Source organism: Camellia sinensis, chromosome 5 (assembly GCF_055761805.1).
Source record: "Camellia sinensis isolate YWXY chromosome 5, ASM5576180v1, whole genome shotgun sequence".
Lineage (NCBI taxonomy): Eukaryota > Viridiplantae > Streptophyta > Magnoliopsida > Ericales > Theaceae > Camellia > Camellia sinensis.
This window is the reverse complement of record NC_138965.1, coordinates 151,944,654-151,952,722: the sequence shown is the minus strand read 5'-3', so window position 1 is coordinate 151,952,722 and position 8,069 is coordinate 151,944,654.

Here is an 8,069-nt window from a genome sequence, read left to right as displayed (position 1 = left end):
ATTGTTGATTTTGGCACGATTCCTATGAATGTTCTCAAATTCTTAGACAATTTGAGTAAAAAACCTTGGTGAATCATATTCTCTGGTTTCAATTTAGCTTTCAATGTTGATTTTGGTACGATTCCTGTGAATGTTCTCAAATTCTTAAACAATTTGAGTAAAAAACCTTAGTGAATCATATTCTCTTGGTTTGAATTTGGGTTTCAATGTTGATTTTCGTATGATTGTTATTAATGTTCTCAGATTCTTAGTCAATTTGAGTAAAAACCCGAACTTAATCCATATTCTCTCGATTTCAATTTAGGTTTCAATATTGAGTTTGACATGATTATTGTGAATTTTCTCAAGTTTTCAATCAATTTGATTGAAAACCCTAGTTAATCATGTTCTCTTGCTTCCAATTTAAGTTTCAATGTTGATTTTGCTGCGATTGCTGTGAATGTTTTCATATTTTGAATCAATTTGAGTGAAAAACCCTACTTAATTATATCCTATCCCTTTCAATTTAGGTTTCAATGTTCAGTGTGGTACCATTGCTGTCAATGTTCTCATATTTTCAATCAATTTTAGTGAAAACCCTTAATTAATCATATTCTATTGATTTCAATTTAGCTCTCATTGTTGATTTTGCTGCGATTGCTGTGAATATTCTCATATTCTGAATCAATTTGAGTGAAAAATCCTACTTAACCATATCGTATTCCTTTCAATTTAGGTTTCAATGTTGAGTGTGGTACCATTGCTGTCAATGTTCTCATATTTTCAATCAATTTCAGTGAAAAACCTTAGTTAATTATATTCTATTGGTTTCAATTTAGCTTTCATTGTTGATTTTGGTATGATTCCTGTGAATGTTCTCAGATTCGTAGACAATTTCAGTAAAAAAACCTTAGTGAATCATATTCCCTTGGTTTCAATTTGAATAAAAAAACCCTAGTTAATCATATCCTATTGCTTTCAATTTAGGTTTCAATGTTCAGTGTGGTACCATTGCTGTCAATGTTCTCATATTTTCAATCAATTTGAGTGAAAAACCTTAGTTAATCATATTCTCTTGGTTTCAATTTAGCTTTCATTGTTGATTTTGGCACGATTCCTGTGAATGTTCTCAAATCCTTAGACAATTTGAGTAAAAAACCTTAGTGAATCATATTCTCTGGTTTCAATTTAGCTTTCAATGTTGGTTTTGGTACGATTCCTGTGAATGTTCTCAGATTCTTAGACAATTTGAGTAAAAAACCTTAGTGAATCATATTCTCTTGGTTTGAATTTGGGTTTCAATGTTGATTTTCGTATGATTGTTGTTAATGTTCTCATATTCTTAGTCAATTTGAGTGAAAACCCGAACTTAATCATATTCTCTTGATTTCAATATTGAGTTTGACATGATTGTTGTGAATTTTCTCAAGTTTTCAATCAATTTGACTGAAAACCCTAGTTAATCATGTTCTTTTGCTTCCAATTTAACTTTCAATGTTGATTTTTGCTGCGATTGCTGTGAATGTTCTCATATTCTGAATCAATTTGAGTGAAAAACCCTAATTAACCATATTCTCTTGCTTTCAATTTAAGTTTCAATGTTGATTTTGTTTTTATAGCCATGAATGTTATCAAATTTAGACTTCATGTGAATGACATTGGATTGATTCTTTTAGGACACATTCTCAGTGTTTATATCTTGTCTATGTTGATTTTTCGTACAGGAAAGCAACTCATGAAAACCCTGAGACTAAAAAGTAATGCAAAGAAAATGATAAGAAAGCATAAAAAATCAACTTCAATGGATAAAAAGCAAAAGGGAAAGCGTAGAGAATGGAGATTAACTTTCAGATCAAACGTGGTGACAATAGTGAAGCTATTACAGCACATCAAACTCAGGAATGAGCATATTAATGGCTTGAACCCCATTTTGGTTATTGTTTGATGCCATATTGACAAACGAGATGAATTATAAACAATGCAGAAAATATGATGGCATTGCATTGAAAATAATTCAAACATACCAGCCAGGCAGCAGTGGTTCTTTCCAGTTAGGACCAGAAACTGTAAAGCTAACAATGGAAGACATCAAGTCCATCTTTGGTGTATCTTGTGGAGATGAGCCGATGCATCTTGGTTATGGAAATAAAAGTATATCATCATTTCTGACAAGGAGATCCATACAAACTGAAAGGCTATCGAGCACAGACATCATAGACTTGTTGCAAAAAGCATTGAAAGGCAAGAATAAAGAAGACAATGAAGATGTGATAAGGATGCTGTGTATGTATACTTGTTTGAAGTTTTTTTTCTCTACATCAAGAACAGTTGGATGGGTATTTCTTAATTACATGGAAGACATAAACTCAATGAGAAAATACAATTGGCTAGAAGCAATAAAGAACACACTGATGTCTTTAATTGAAAAATATCACAAAAATCCAGCAAAAGTCACAGGATGTGTTATGGCTCTCTTAGTAAGTACATCTTTACTCTATTCTATTAGTTTGTTGTTAATAATAAATAGTATTATTTTTTATTCAAATGACAAAAATTCTTTACATTTGCTTTGTAATATTGGTTGTGTGAGCACATACTGATCAGCCACCCTGAAGTTAGCGAAACATGCCCAAGGGTGATCAAGTGGAATCTTATCAAATTACATAAACGTATAAAGTCATATCACTACATCAACTGACAACAAGACAGGTCACATCCTCATGTCATTTGAATTTCAATTCAAGTTGGGAAGAATCCCTATTTTTATACACTGAATTATTACTGAGAAACTTTTTAGTTTCCTAAACTTCAATTATTTCAAAAACTAATATCTATTGTATATTGACCTACAGGTAACTAGTGCTCAATTGAGTGGGAAAAGTGATGAAGAACTTAATGACACTGAAGAAGAAGAAAAAAGAAGATGCTGAAAATACTAAAGATGCTGAAGAAGAAGAACAAGAAGTACAAGAACAACAACAACAAAAACAAGATACTGAAAATACTAAAGAAGAAGAAGAAGATTCTGAAGAAGATGAAGAAGAAGAAGAAGATGGTCAATATGCTGAACAGTGCCACCAAGAACAAAAGCCAGCAAATGAAGACTTTAATGGTTTCTGCAACATTATACTCAATGATGCACTTGAGGGAGAAGAACAAATTCATCAACAAACACTTGAGAAACTTTAAACTGAGAACAACAATTTGCAACTTGACAGCACAGTGAAGACCATCTACATAAATAAACTTGAAGATGATAACAGGCTACTCACAGCACAAATACAACAATTGAAAGATGAAAATTCTCGATTGCATAACCAATTGGTTGAAAAAGAGGTCCATGAGATAACCCAAGAAGTTTGTGGAGTAAAACATTCTGGGACAGATGCAAAGAATGAAAGTCATACAATAAACAATGAAAATTTTCAAGTGCTGCAGAAAGAGGTCCATGAAAATTCTGAAGTGGTGGACAAAGAGCTCCATTAGAAAGAGATCCATGAAAATTCTGAAGTGGTGGACAAAAAGCTCCATCAGAAAGAGGTCCATGAAAATTCTGAAGTGGTGGACAAAGAGCTCCATCAAAAAGAGGTCCATTGGATAACGCAACAACCTTTTGCAACAAAACATTGTGAGACAAATACAAATATGAAAGATTGTCAAAATTTTCAGTTGCAGAATCAGTTAGTGGAAGAAGAAGTCCACGACTTAACCCAACAAGTTTGTGCAATAAAAGCCGATGATCTGACAGAATCAAGACAAACAAATCTACAGAATTCCATGATTAAAAATATCAAAGCTAAAGCAAGGAAGACTATAGAGATATCAGATTATGAGTATAGAGGCAAGAAAGTTAAAGTTGAGAAAGAGAAGGAACACAAAGATGAGACAATTTCAAATAAGTATATTGTGGGTCAATTGCTACCTTCTGAAGATAAATATAAACTACAAATTCTTTGGAAAGAAAAGTAAACAGAATCAAAGTATAATCTTGCATAAATATTTCAATTTTTCATGTAGTACAAATATATGACATGAAACTGAGAAATACCTCTGTTTTCTAAAAATATTTTGACTTAATTATTAACACATTTTTTATTATTTTATAGTGTTTGTATATGGTTTGGCGCAAGATATGACAATTGTGTGTTTATTAATGATATCAAGATCTTGGTAAAAAGGACAGACATATCCAACTGTGTACGTATAATATTTTTAATATTTTAACACTGAAAAACTTCTCATTAATTTGTTAACATCACTTTTGTGTTTCAATTTGATAGACAATTGATGCATATGCTGAAATTCTTGAAAGAAAACCACAAGCACAGAATTCTGGTGATGGAACAGAGCACAACGGCAAGTCTTTCATACTGTCAAGTCTATATTGGGTAAGGAATAAATGTGCATGTGTCAATTCTATACTTTATCTTCCGTTCAATTTTGGTTTCAAAGTAAATTTTTTGTTTTTGCTATCATTGTTGTGAATGTTCTCAAATTTTGATTTTGGTATCATTGCTGGGAATATACTCAGATTTCAAAACAATTTGAGTGATAAATCGTAGTTAATCATGTTTTGTTGCTTTTCATCGACATTTGAATATTGAGTTCGTACCATTACTGTGAATATTCACATATTTTTTTTTATTATAAAAAACAGCCATTATTGAAGAAGAAAACTTCAGAACAAAGGAAAAATATTTGGAAAAATACTTTGCAAAAATCCCTCCCATGTAGATATATCCATATCCCCATCCACAATTTCAATCATTGGACATTACTTGTTATCGACAAACACTTAGAGACTTGGAAACATTTTAACGCTTTGAGACCAAGAAAAGAAAAGGACAAGCACTACAACGTTGCAAATCAACTGGTAAGAACAATTTCAGATTACCATTACAATAATCAGATGTAAATCATTACATACTTTATATTGATATTTTTTACAGCAAAAAATCATCCATCAATACATGAAGGATACACCTTGTCAAGCAAAAAAGCATGAAATCCTGATGTTAAGATTGAATCAGTTAAAGACAGCCCTCAACAAGAAGCAATGACGTATGTTAATTTATTCTAATTAACAAATTTTAATATATTTTTCAAAAAATTTTGTTTTTTCCCTAACTGTGTCAAAAATGATTTCTGTAGAAATGACTGTAGAATTATTGTTTGCTACATCATAAGACAATATATGAGGCATCAACCAATTCCAAACACATTACCACCAGGCACATCCACAAGACTCAGAGCAGACATGGTACATGAGTTCCTCAGTGATCCACAAAGATCAATCAAAGTCAAGTAGAGTCAAGATTGCAACATTCAATGAAATCTTTTTTGATGTGTAACTCAATGAACTCTTTTTTGTAACACTCTGATACAATGACTAATGTTTTTGTTAATAGTTCCAAGCATATTACCTAACAAACATATTACAATTTCTATGATGTGTAATGGAATATTTTGTCATACTCTCAAAGATATATGCACCTAAGCTTTGTTGATGTTTTTGTCTATATTCTCAGTTTCTATTATCCTGTTCCTCACACTACTATATGGGAAAAGTGAAAATAGTATTACATGTGAAAATAGTGGACACAAGACTTTACTGTATCACAATTAGTGCTTTGTTGATGTTTTTTTGTTGCCTCATAATATTATCACAATCACTTATTTTCAAACTTTAAAACTGAGAATATTTTCAGTTTTATACAGATCACTCAATTTTCAAACAACAATATTATCATAATCACTTATTTGCTGCATTACAATATTATGACAATTTGAAAAACTAAAATTCAAAACAAAGAATATTTTCACTTTCAGTCCACTGTTACTTTAATCAAAATATAGAGCATTGACCACATCTATTTAGAATATTAATTCACATTCATTCAATTGATCACATTTATAACTAGTTCCAATTCATAACAAGAGCCTCACACTATTATCACAAAATTAGCTATTTTGAACTAAAAACTTAAACTGAGAATATGTTCACTTTGTATACAGTATTCACATAATCTTCAAAACAAACATTCAACAGTCAAGTTTATTTCCGAAAGCCAACCAAACAATATTATCACAAACAATTTCAAAATTAAAATTTGAAACTAAGAATATTTTCACTTTCAATTCAATGTCACTTTATTCAAAACATAGAAGATTATTACTCAGCGCTCAACAGTACAAACTGCTACTTCAAGAAATTTATGAATACGAAATTTTTATGATCACAAAGCAGCTACAAAAAATCACAAAGCCTCCTTACACGATTTCTTATTGTGATTGCCAACCTTCCCACATCTACTACAAGTAATTTGCTTTACTTTCTCACCATTCGAACGAATCCTCTTCTTATTTGGCCTTCCTGGTTGCTTCTTAGACAAAGGAGGAAGAACAACTTCACTATCACCATCAACATTACAATCGGGTTTCCAAATTAAAGGAACATGATATATGGGAAAAGAATAGGACTCTCGATAACTTTGAACATAGAAGTATTGATCAACAAATAAACTCAAATCATGTCCACTCTTTTGTATAGCACCAACTACATGTGCACATGGAAACCCTTTCAACTGCCACTCGCTACAAGAACATATTCGTCTACTAATGTCAACTGAAACAGATGGATGTGAATGCACCTCATAGACATCATTTCCAGATGAACTAACAATCCATGGCCTTGAAGTATTAAAACTATCATGCAACTTGGACTCCATTTTAAGGCATATCAAACCATTCCATTTATTAACAAGTTCCCTCCTCTTAGCAATTTTCCTCATCAACTTAATTCTTACACTATCAATCAACTTTGTGATAGGCAAGTGGCATTCCTTTCGTATCCACGAATTGAAAGATTCAGTTACATTTGACCACATCTCTCCAAAGCGTTGCCCTCGAAAATATGCATTACTCCAATGATCATATGGTATGTCATCTAAAAACTTTTTAAATCTTGACCCACCTTCAGTCTTTAACTCAACCAAACATTGATAAAATGTTTCTTCAGTTGGAGCATATGCACATTTCCCAAACAGAGTGATCAGCTTTTCTTTCAATCCATGAAACATACCACACAAATGATGCCTCAAGTTCATCTTCAAATGATATAAACAATAAGCATGAAAAGTCATTGGGAAAACCTTTGGCAACACTTCAGCTAATCCAAGGTTATGATCTGACACAAATGTAATATTTCGTTCTGGTGAAACAATTCTACTCAAATGCTCCAAAAACCAACTCCAGTTATCTTGATTCTCTGAGCCAACAACTGCAAAACAAACAGGAAAGAACCCTGCATGTACAAAACAGAAAAAATGAAAATATTCTATTATTCTTAGAAAATGGTAACACTTTAACATTCAAAATATCAAACACTAAAATGAATAACTGAAAAAATAAAAAAGTGCATATACAACAACAATATTATGTAAAATTTAAAACATTCAATCATATTTCTAAACTGAGAACTTTCTCAATTTCAGAACAAAGAAAACAGATTTCTTATGTACCTTGATTTCCATCTTTTCCTGTAGCAGCAAGTAAATTTCCTCTAAATCTTCCCTTCAAAAATGTGCCATCAAGGAATAAGAGAGGTCGACAATAATCAAATCCACTAACGGAACCATGAAAAGAAACAAATAATCTCTTAAACCGTTTAGTAGTATCGTCACACTCAAACTCAATGTAACTCCCTAGATTGCAACTCTTTGCAACATCCACATACCATCTTAACTGGTCAAATGACATTAAATAGTCTCCAAAAATCTCACCTTTTACTTTCTCTACCCCCAACCAAGCTTGACGATAACTAACTCTCAGTCCATACCCCAACTTAAAATCCCGAACAACATGAACTGGACGTGTCAATGGATTATCACGAACACCTTCAACAATCAAATCAGTAACTAAATCAGAACTCATACGAGAATGATTCATCGTGCGTACTTCAGCACCACATGTGTGGACATTGTTCAACTTCCTTATATAAAAGAACCCATTAGCATTCTCCACTCTACCATGAACATTCCACATACAACCTTTTGTCTCTCTAAACAAATATTGTACGATAACACAAACTT